Source organism: Monodelphis domestica, chromosome 4, assembly GCF_027887165.1.
Source record: "Monodelphis domestica isolate mMonDom1 chromosome 4, mMonDom1.pri, whole genome shotgun sequence".
In the NCBI taxonomy this organism is placed as follows: domain Eukaryota; kingdom Metazoa; phylum Chordata; class Mammalia; order Didelphimorphia; family Didelphidae; genus Monodelphis; species Monodelphis domestica.
The window spans coordinates 445951244-445963933 of NC_077230.1; positions in this window are offsets into that span (position 1 = coordinate 445951244).

The following is a 12690-nucleotide window of genomic DNA, read 5'->3' on the forward strand; positions in this document are numbered from 1 at the left end:
ATATGAGAGAGGGCAAGATCTCAAAGGCAAAGGTTCAATGGTATCTCCCCAAAGAGGAGTATTTAGGGTTTGTTTTAACTGATGGTGCCCACTTCACTTCTGCTAAGTGTGTCAAAGATATTCAGAAATTGAGAGCTCCCTCCACTAAGGAGCAGTTGAGGGCAATTTTAGGAACAATAGGATATTTTAGGCAGTTGATCCCTTGCTATTGGGAAATCATTAAACCCCTTATAACATTGACAAAAAACTTAGTCACTGAACCACTTAGGTTAGATGCAGAACCCCTATCAGCTCTTTCTAAATTAGGCTATCCTGTCTGTCCCTGCTCTAGACACCATAGATTACAACAGACCATTCATGTTACGTGTACATAAAAGGAAAAGAGTAGTTTCAGGTATGTTAACTCAAACTTTTAGACCTGTTCAATGTCCAATTGATTATTATTCAGCCCAGTTGGACTCAATAGCTTCAAGAGCACTACCATGTCTTAGAGTCGTAGTTGCCACAGCTTTGCTAGTAACTTAATCTGCTGATTCACTATTGGGATGCACACTAAATCACTAAACCCCTTATAGCATTGACAAAAAACTTAGTCACTGAACCACTTAGGTTAGATGCAGAACCCCTATCAGCTCTTTCTAAATTAAAACAGGCTATCCTATGTGCTCCTGCTCTAGACATCCCATATTACAAGAAACCATTCAATTTACATGTACATGAATGGAGAGAGGTAGCTTCAGATATGTTAATTCAAACTTTTGGGCCTGTTCTATATCCAACTGCTTATTTTTCAGTCCATTTGAACCCAGTATCTTCAAGAGTGCCACCATGTCTTAGAGTCATTTCCACAGCTTTGCTAGTATCTAAATCTGCTGATTCATTATTGGGATGCACACTAACAATAATGTGTCCTCATGAAGTTGAAGCATTGTGGCTAATACATAGAACACAAACATTTTCTGACCAAAGGCTTGGAAGATATGAAGTAACCTTGTTAGGCAATGAAAATATCATCTAAAAATGCTGCACAACACCCAACCCTGTGACCCTCCAGATTTACCAAGTACAGGTGAAACATTACACATTTGTGTATCTTTAGTGTCCATGGTCAAAAAACCTCAAGATAATCTCCTGGATGCTCCTTTAGATAATTCAGATCTAGTCTTATTCAAAGATGGTTCTTTCATGAAGGATAGCATATGTTACACTGGAGTTGCTGTAGTCACAGAATTTGCCAGTCTGGTTAGCCTCACTGCCCTCAAATATAAGTGCTCAAGGTACAGAGCTTATAGATTTAAAACATGCCCATATAATTGCAAAGGAAAAGAAAGCAACAATTTACACCGACTCTAGATATGCATTTGGAATATGCTGGGCAGTGGGTATGCTTTGGCTTCAAAGGCTATTTTAACTTCAGCTGCCAAAAGAATCACAAATGCAAAAATCATTAATAAGGTTCTTTCTCCTCTCAAATTTCCTGAGCTATTCATTGCCCTGCCCATACAGGTGGAACTGATCCTGTCTTTAGAGGGAGCCACCAGGCAGATACTGCCACAAAACTCACTACTTTAGAGGGCCTGAACTATTTTTGGTAACTATTACCAAATCAGATTCATCCCTTTCTTGTAACGTAAAGGAAGTGAAAAAATTCAAAGCAAAACATTAATGGAGTATGGATTGCATCTGAAGGAAAACCCCTACTCCTTCAAAGTTTTTATCATCAAATATGTCAATCAATTCATAAAAACGGTCATTTTGGAACCCAAGGCATTGTAGATTCTGTTAAAAAAAAAAAGTATGGATAACCTAGTATAACTACCATAGCTTCTAAAGTATGTGCAGCCTACCTCACCTGTCAAGCATACAACCAGCATGCCTTTAGTGGAAAAACTTTTGGTAGATATCCTCTGACTTACATACTTTTTGAATATCTACCAATCTTTTTTATTACAATGCCAAAGACTGGCCATTATAAATTTTGCTTAGTCATAGTAGACCAACTGACCGGATGGCCAGAAGCATTTCCTAGAGCCCAAGCCACAATGGCTTTTGTTGCCAAGGTGCTCTTAAAAGAAATTATACCTCATTTTGGCCTGCCAGGATGGATTGATTCAGACAGGGGAACTCATTTTACCAATTTTGTTTTGACTCAAATTTATTCTTCCTTAGGAATCACACCAAAATTTCATGTACCATACCATCCCCAGATCTCAGACCAAGTGAAAAGAATAAACAGAACTTAAGACCCTCAGAGGAGAAGAGGTGGATCCCACAAACACTGCCCCCATGGACAGTATCGGGCAAATTGAAAGACTGATTGGTTTCTGTGAAGAGGGGGAAGAGATAGATAGGAAGTGATGTTGAAAAGGGAGCATAAAAGGCCAGCCCAAGGACTCAGTAGCTCTCTTCTGCCTGAGTGAGCTAAACTGAAGGTATTCTGCTTTGGGGTATGTAGAGACTCTTGACTTGGATCCTGCATTGGCTTGCTGAGTGAGTGCCTGGAGCTGGAGGTTCATGGTAGATTCCAACATCTCCTGGCTCTTCAGATTTTGGCTTCCTAATTAGGACTTTGGATCCTGGTGAGCTTCACTTTTGGATTCACATTTGCCATTTGGAGGCACTAGGTTAGCACTTAGGGCATTTTTGTAGCTAGGGGATTTTTTTCCTACCACTTTTCTACATTCCCCACTTTCATTTTCTCTACCTCATTGTAAATAAAAACTTCTAACAGTCATTTTGACTTAAGGGATAATATTTTATAAACAGCAACCACAATATTAATTTTATGACTCATGGTGAGTCAAAACCAATTTTAACCTGTACACCTATTACCACAGAAACTTTTACATTCGGGTTCTTTTTTGTTCTTTGCTCATTTTCCAGAGTATTTCCTGATTTTGGACTTTATGTTAGAATTGGGTTATCCTTACTTCAGACATAAAGGTGAATAGGCTAGTCTGAGGTTCTACAACCTGATTTAGGGACTTGTGCTTTCAGTACTTCTAAATTGTGTGATCTGGGTGGAGTTCTGGTCTTTATCCTCCTGATTGAGACTGGTTCTTATCCAGGTAGGTCCTCTAATCCTATATAACCACAAACTACCAGTGCTCCTCCCCATCCTAGAACTGAGATCCAAAACTAGATAATGGGCAAAGGATGTCTAGTCCTAATCCCTATAATCTCTTTCTGACCAGGTGTTCAGTCCTCTTACCATCCCTGAATGTAGAGTATTCCCATTGCCACTTTCACTGCTGTTTCCACAGTCTCTCAGCCCCATAGCTGATGCTGCTACCACCACATTATATGACTAGACAGCTCCCACCCTATTATCTGAAGAACTCTTTCTGCACTCTGAATCTCTGGGATGGAGAAATGACTCACAGTTACATTTTATTGGTTCTCTTGCTCAGAATTTGATTCAGCACACATTTGAAAATTTGTTTATAGGGTACTTTTTAGAGAGATCATCATTCAAACTCCCTTCTCAGCCATCTTGTCTCCAGCCTCTTTTGTCTTTTATTCAGTACATTTTCATTTTTTGTGAAAGAGGAATGTGGTTCTTTGGTGATCTGATCATTCCATTGGGGGCTGACCTTTCCATAGACCTCCAGCCTTCAAATTGAGAGATACCTTAGAAGATAATTAGATCTTTCTCATCCTGATTCTGGAAGCAGTGACCAATGAGGCTATTCCAATGGATCTTTTGAAAGGTAAGAAAAGGGATGAACTAAGGTGTAGGCTGTATGAGTGGAGGGATATTAAGGGATGACCACTGTGGGATATGGAGATAAGGACTAGACAGATACCATGGCTAATAGCAATGTGACTATGGTTCTGGCCTAAAAAAGTTAACATCAGAATTCAGGAGGCTCAGAAACAGCCCATAGCCCGCATGAAATTGATAAAGGTTTGCCCCAGCACACATATGCAATGGAGGACATGCTTCCTCTGGGGAAAGGAATTGAAAGAATGTTTTTTTTCTTTCCTTTGGCAGGCTATCATATCCAGATCTCATTGTGAGGACCTCTGCCAACCACTGGATGACCTAATTGCCCCCAAGAAATCCCAAGTGGCCCATCCTGCAAAGCCCATGTCAAGCTGTGCTTTCATTCCTTCTCCTAATATAACTTTACTTATGTTCAGGCTGTCCTTCCAGATTATCACCACTATACCATCTCTAATCATGTTTTCACTCCAGGTTGAAAAAATCCTACTAATAACTGTGGAGAAAATTTATCATACCAATACAGAACTCAAAGCAAAATAATAGGTTTAATGAGGGGAGGCCCACCTCACAAGAAAGCTGGACCCTTGTCACATCAGAACCCCGAGCCTTAGAAGATGGCCTTTTTTTATAGAGAGAAATCTTATGACAGTGAAAGTAATACAAAAAAAAAAGAAAAGAAAAGGATGCTCATATCTTTCACATAGGTGATTCTTATTTAGTGACACAAGTGCTGAGTGAGTGAATGCCAGAAAAGATCACTTTGGGTAGTCACTGAAGTCTATTATCATTGCTGACCTTTTAAAGTCTTTTGCATTCTTGGTGTTTTCTCCAAACAATGTTTTTTTCTAAATCTTTTTTTAACTTTAGAGGAATCTTTTAGAAACTTCCCTCTCTTGTTTTGAAGAAATATTTATCTGAGGTTCATCAGTTCTTTCAGTTTACTTCATAATTTCTCTTTCTTCTGTTAAATATAAGTAAAATTAAATTTATTTTAATATATTAGTAGCTTTGTTCTGTTCATGTAACTTAAAGAACAATAAAACTTTTGTTGCACATAAAAAATGGAAATAGAATTACCCTCCCTTTGTTTTATTTGATGTAATCAGTCAGGAACTTGGAAATCCTTCACCATTGATGTGCAAGTTCAGACATACCCTCAGACACAAGAAATTTATCCCATAAGTACTGCCCCCTGGGTGGTGCCAGGCAAATTAAGGAACTATGATTGGTTCCTGAGATGTGATGTGGGAGAGCTAGTGGGTGGAGAAAACCGCCTATAAAGGCGAGACCCAAAGTCTAAAGAGACATTTTTGTGTTGGTGACACTCTTGCTGGAGACACTACTGAGCTGGTGACTCTTGTTGAAAGGAGATGCTTGCTCTGGGGACTCTTGTTTAAGAGACTCTCATGGACTTCTGGCTGGAGATTGGAAACCTGTCGGTGGTGATCTGGATTCCATCAGAATGGCATATAGTGTGGTATGTTAAGCAGCTCTCTACCTCTTTCCTACATTTCCCTCTCATTACTGTCTCTACTTTGATGTAATAAAGCTACTAACAGCCTCATAATTTAATTTTTAATTATTACAATTTGACTGACCACCAAGTTGGAAAAGGACTATTATTTTCTTCACTTTCTTCACTTTTTACTCTCCCTAAACTAAGTCAGTTTGTTAATAGCTAAGTCTGAGTTTGCAGAGCAGTTTGAGAAAGACAAAAGGGCAGATTAGCCTCAGGGCCACAGCTGTTGGTCTGATACTGTAAAGGCATTTGGAGGCTCCTCACTTCTCCTGCACGGGCAGGTGAGTTCTAATCCCCTTTTCCCTTAAACCAACTCAGGGCTGAGTACAGCTAAATAGCTGGCCATTGCTTGCTTCTGCTTGGTAAGAGGTGATTTTTTTTAATTAAAATTTTTTTTCCATGTTTCCATGATTTCTTTATTTGAAAATTGCCTATTCTTGTCCATTGTCCATTTATCAATTAGGGGATGACTTGATTTTTTTTTACAATTGATTTAGCTCCTTATATATTTGAGTAATTATACCTTTTTCAGAGGTTTTTGTTATAAAGATTTTTTCCCAATTTGTTGCTTCCCTTCTGATTTTGGTTGCATTGGGTTTTTTTTGTACAAAACCTTTTTAATTTAATGTAATCAAAATTATTCATTTTACATTTTGTAATTTTTTTCTAATCCTTGCTTGGTCTTGAAATTTCCTTTCCCAAAGATCTGACAAGTATACTATTCTGTGTTCACCTAATTTACTTATAATTTCCTTTTTTTATATTCAAGTCATTCACCCATTCCAAGTTTATCTTGCTTTAGGGTGTGAGATATTGATCTAAACCTAATCTTTCCCATACTATTTTCCAATTTTCTCAGTAGTTTTTGTCAACTAATGGATTTTTTGTCCCCAAAGCTAGGATCTTTGGGTTTCTCATACACTGTTTTGCTGAGGTCATTTAGCCAAAGCCTATTCCACTGATCCTCCCTTCTGTCTCTTAACCAGTACCATATCATTTTGATGACCACTTATTTATAGTACCGTTTGAGGTCTGGTACTGCTAGGTTCCCATTCTTCACTTTTTTTTCCATTATTTCCCTTGATATTCTTGATCTTTTGTTCTTCCAAATTAACTATTTTACAATTTTCTCTAACTCAGTAAAAAAGGTTCTTGGTAGTTTGATAGGTTTGGCACTGAATAAGTAAATTAATTTGGGTGGGATGGTCATTTTTATTATATTAGCTCATCCTACCCATAAGCAATTAATGTTTTTCCAGTGGCGTGTGACCAAGGGTCACATGGGAGCCTGAGCTTCAGGATCTGGGAAGATTCCATTTGGCCCAACGGACTTTCTTCTGGTCTCCTGAGGAAGTTGAGAGGAAGGCATAGAGAGGATTTCCCTGTGTTCAAACTGAGGAAGGAATTCCTGTATCTGGCTGCTGGCAGCAATCAGTCTTACTTGGACATCAGGACTTGCTTGGACATCTAACAACAACAGATCCTGGCTCTAACTATTTTGGACTCCTGCTGTGAGATTTGGGCATTTGGTTAAGTTTCTAGTTTAGTAACCTAGTTAGTATAGTTTAGTTAGTTTTAAATAAGAATAAGCATAAGCAAATCCCTAAGCCCTTATTCCTTTCCCTTCCAAAACAATAAAACAAATTTTTATATTTTTTTCCTCTTGTGTTTCACTTACCCAAAATCCTACCCTAACAGTTTGGTGAGCCAGCGAGTCAGCTAGGTTGAAGGTTACATAGAATTATAAGGGTTGGCTTCCTGAAGAGGTTACTGAAGCTGCATCACAGACCCCAGCAGCCATCTTGGGGCAGCCATCTTAAGGAAAAAAACTGTTTTGATTGTTTGAAATTTAATTTTGTTGCTTTTGGTATATGTACAAATTACTTTGTAGCAATAATCTTACAATGGAAGCTAACATATCAGTAGACATGTTTAGCAATATGTTGGTATTTTTAAAAATTATTTAATGTATATACCATATTTTATTTTTGTTATGTTCCCTACTTACTGTCATTATGTGTCTGCTATGGATTGTCTGAAACCATTAATGGATGTTAAGCTATGTGACATTATGGCGTATGTACCCCTAGCTGTAATCAAAGAAATAAAAGCTGTGGCTGCATTAAGATCTGTTCAGCCAAGATGTACTAATAATATTTATAAACCAAATGAGAGGGGATCAGGCCCTAGACGGTATTTCCTGTGTGATCTCATTGGACACCTGTACAGAGACTGTCACTTTAGGAATCAGGTTAGAAGACCATTAAATAATGGGTATAATAGAAACAATAACTGGAACAGCAATAATTATAATAATAATAGATGGAATACAAATAACAATAATCAAACCAGGTATACTAATCAATGTCAAAATGCCTGTTGCCAGGGACAACAAGCACCTGATTTAAATACTATGCAGTCTTGGGTAAATGCTAAAGCTAGCCCTAAATGTAGCCAGGTTGTGAAAGGTGACCAGAGTATGAATAGTGTCTTATGAAGGTTTCCCCTTGGACACATGAGCATGAATCAAAAAATGAGTGTGATAGAATTGAAAATGAGTTGAGGATAATTGAAAGTGGGAGTAATGACAATAAAACACATGTTGATAGAAATGAATTAATTGAATCAAAGGAAGATATGATTGGTGTAAATAATTGTACAGAGAAGGAACATTGTAATATAAATTTAATAGAAAATCCTAATGAATGTATAATAAGAGAAATTAATGAAGAATATAAACTAAACAGTAATGAAATTGTGAATGGGAACAATGATACTAAGATGGAGAATTTAAGGATCAATGAGAGTAATATAAAAGATGATGATGCAAAATCCTGGGAAAGTCATGTAATTCAAGGAGATGTAGACTTGGATGGACAGAAAATGACTGAGCTTTATACTGATGTTACTGTGCTTGCACCAATTCTTGAAACCTTCCAACCCCCAAGTAGCACTGAACCCTATGTTTCTGTTCCTATAGGGGATCAGATATATGATCTTTTGGTGGACACTGGAGCCAGTAAATCACTTTTGCAAAGTCTTCCTAAAGATTGTAGAGCTGTTGGTACTATGGAAGTGATTGGAGCTACTGGAAAACCAGAGAGAGTAGCTAAATTACAACCTAAAATGATTACCCTTGGTACATTATCCATGGAGCACACATTTCTATGTATGACAGGATGTCTAATGAACTTTCCCAGGAGGGACTTGCTTTGTAAATTACAAGCAATGATTCAATGCACCGACACTGGGGATATATCATTATAACTCCCAGAAGAATCTCTGAAAGCCTTTCCATTGCAGTTCTTAATTCAGTCAGTGCATGGAATGAGTTGAATTCTATCTATCCTATTCCTGAGAATATATCAGAAGATTTATGGGCAAAGTCTTCCACAGATGTTAGCCTATTGAAATCAGCTGATCCAGTGATAGTGAGAGCCAAGGAAGGACCAGTTCCTTGTGTTCCTCAATATCCTTTGAGTAGAAAAGCTATAGATGGAATAAGACTGATTATTGAGTCTCTAATTCAACAAGGGATCATAATACCATGTTTTTCAAATTACAATACTCCCATGCTGCCAGTAAAGAAACAAAAGCTCGATCAAGATGGCAAAGTTGTCTATAGATTCATACTGGATTTGAGAGTTGTAAATGATCAAGATTCACCCTGTAGTACCAAGTCCAGCAGCTATAATATCATCCATTCCAAGTCAAGCAAGATATTTCTGCATGGTAGATTTATGTTCAGCTTTTTTCTTGATACCAATTCATGAGGATTCTCAAAAGATCTTTGCTTTCACATTGGACAGTGCCCAGTGGATGTTCACTTTTCTTCCACAGGGATTCTGTGACAGCCCAAGCCAATTCTCTAAAATTTTGAACAGAGACCTTAAAACGATATCATTTAAGGAAAGTAAAATAGTGCATTTTGTAGATGATATCCTCCTAGCATCTCCATCTGCTAAAGTGTGTTTAAGAGATAGCAAGATTCTTTTGATTGAATTGTATAAACATGGACATAAAATCTCTAGAGCAAAACTTCAGTGGGTTTTGACTCATGTTGAATAACTTGGTTTTGTGTTGTCAGAGAGTTCCAGAAGTATCCCTAAGAAAAGAATAGCTGATATCCAGAAACTGAGTGCACCTAAGACCAAGAAGCAACTCAGAGCTATTCTTGGGACATCTGGTTTTTATAGATAATGGATACCTGCATATAGTGAAATTACTAAATGTTTAACACATCTAAGTAGGAGTATAGAACCAGAACCTCTGAAGCTCAAACCTGAACATCTACAAGCCTTAAGTGAGCTTAAGGAAATTATTTTATCTGCACCAGCTCTTGGAATCCCAGACTATACTAAACCTTTTCAATTATTTGTGCATGAGACCAAAGGTATTGCATCTGGTGTACTGACACAGACTTTAAGACAATGTTATCGTCCAATTGGATACTATAGTTGTCAGCTATATCTAATTGCTGCAGGTACAGTTCCTTGTTTAAGGAGTGTAGCTGCCACAGCTGTGTTACTTCAAAAGTCATCAGAATTAGTTTTTGGATGTCCATTGACAGTATTTTGTTCACATCAAATAGAAACACTAATGAGAATATTTCATACTCAAGCATATTCAGACCAATGAATATCTAAGTATGAAATTATACTTCTAGGTAGTGAAAACAACATGTTGAAAAGGTGTAGTGTATTAAACCCAGCTACACTTCTTCCTGATTTGCCAAAGAATGGAGAATCATTACATGAATGTTTAAAAGTAGTAGTTCTAATGGATATGCCACGGATGGATTTAAAAGACACTCCAATTGAAAATCCAGATTTGGTTTTACTCACAGATGGATCTTCCTATTTGTGTAATGGAATTAGATGTACAGGTGCTGCAGTTGTCACAGAATTTGAGACAATGTGGTATGGACCATTACCTAGTAACCTTAGTGCTCAAAGTGCAGAGTTGATCATTAAAGCAAACATGTCTTCTAGCTGATGGCAAAAGTGCAAATGTTTACACAGACTCGCATTATGCTTTTTCTGTTTGTCATGCTACAGGAAAGACCTGGAAACAATGAGGTTTTATTATTGCATTGGGAAAACCAATTGCTCATGCAGAAATAATAACTGAGTTGTTGGATGCTATCCAGAAGCCTAAACAACTAGCAGTAATCCATTGTAGAAGTCAGACTAATAGAAGAGATTCAGTTGCTAAAGGAAATGAGCTGACATAACTGTAAAATTTGCAGCCAGAAATGCTACAGTGTACATTATGAACTTATCAACTATAGAATCTGATGATTTAGAAAAAGCTTATGTAGACTCAGAAATACAAAAACGGAAAGAGAAGTTTGGAGCAAGAAAAGGACAAGGTATATGGTAAAGATATACAGGAAAGCTGCTGTTACCAAAAGACCTGTATACCTATTTGTATCAAGCCATTCACACAAAAGGTCATTTTGGTAGTCAAGCTGTAATTGACACCATAAAGAGACAATGGGTTGCTCTTGGAATAAGTACTGTAGCAAATAAGATCTGCTCGAGCTGTTCTGTTTGCCAAAAATTTAATCAAAGAGCATTTGGACAGAAAGGTTTAGGTGGTAGACCTTTAGCATATTGTCCATTCAAGAGTCTGCAAATTGGTTACATCAGCATGCCAAAAGCTGGAAGATACAAATTTTGCTTAGTAATTGTTGAGAGATTAACCAAATGGCCTGAAGCTTTTCCATCAAATACAAATACATCTTGCTTTGTGGTGAAAGTGTTGATTAAGGAAATTATACCTAGATTTGGAGTACCATTAACAATAGACTGATAAAGGATCCCATTGCACTCAAGACATCCTAAAAAGAATCTATGAACATCTAGGAGTAACACCAAAATATCATGTGCCTCATCATCCCCAAAGTTCAGGGCAAGTGGAGCACATAAATAAGGAAATCAAGACTATGGTGGGGAAGCTCTGTGCTGAAACTCATCTCAAATGGCCAGAGATTCTTCCCATAGTTTTGTTTTACCTATGTATGAGGCCAAGAGCAGATTTACATATATCATCCTATGAAATGCTCTTTGGACATGCTCCACTACAAGCAAAAACTTGTAAGGTAGTTTATACATCTCTCTTAGGAGGAGATTGTCAACTTGCTTCTTACTTAAGTGCTTTACAACAAAGACTAAAAGAATTACATGAAATGGGAGTATTAATTCAAACTGATCCTTTGGATTATTCTTTCCATAAATATGAACCAGGAGATATGGTATATGTAAAAAATTTTGCTAAAACATCAGTAACACAGGAAAGTTGGTTAGGTCCTTACACTATTGTGTTGGTTTCTCCATCTTCAGTAAAAGTTTTGGGTAGAGATTCTTGGTATCATTGTTCACACATAAAATTAGCACATGGTGTAAATAATGAAAATGTACAAATCATTGAATAAGAAGGAAATTTAGAAATTGCAGAAAGTTAGAATCATCAGTCAAATTGAGTCTGCAGTCAAAAAGATAAGTAAGGAGAGGCCCATTCCTGCGGAAGAGGATAGAAGAGGACAATGCAGATAAAGAAGAGAATTCAGTAATATTAATGGACATTGATAAAAGATTGAAAATTTATACATTTAAAAGACTTGGTAAAATTTGCAATGAGGAGGATTACAGGATAAATGGACTAATGAATTTATACTTTGGGTAATGTATTATATATAGGGGTGTATGGGGTGCTCAGGAAGGAGTAATATCTTTGGTATGGAGGGCTTGTCATGCCCTCCTAGGGCAGCTCTCCAGCCTCTGACCCTCATCTGACACCCAGCTCTCACTTGTGGCTCCTAGTAGCTGCTAGCATGAGGCAGTGGCCACACCCTGGGCAACGGCTTCAACAGGCCAGCTAAACCTTGTGAGGGTAGCCATTGGGTTGTCGACCCCTGGTGAACCAAGGCTTTGCTCACCCAGCATGTGAAGACTGTTTCGGCGGAACAGGTGGAAGAAACCAACAAGAAGGTTCAACGGCTGAGATGGCGATACAGCAAGGCACTGTGGAGTGCTTAAGGTGTGTTGGAGCACAAAAGACAACACAGCCATCCAATGCAGCTGAGGAAGGCTCCAAGTGTAACGACTTTTCATGCCACTGGACCCAGGCTTCCAACGCTGAGAGAGTAGGACTGTCTCTGTGCACCGACTTTTCCACTTAAATCTTCATGCACAAGTGTCTTTGTACACAAAAACGCACAAAGACAATTGTCATCCTCGGTTACCGAGAGACTACTACCAATGTATTATAGTAAATAATAATATAGCATTTATTCACATACATACACAAATATATTTACTGCTATGGAATTGCGGAAGGATATTCAAGAGGAAATAAGGGCTAAGTATGTTGCATACAACAGTAACAACTCTTATATAACAGTAACACTGACATTTAAATAGCAAAACAACATGACCTAGCA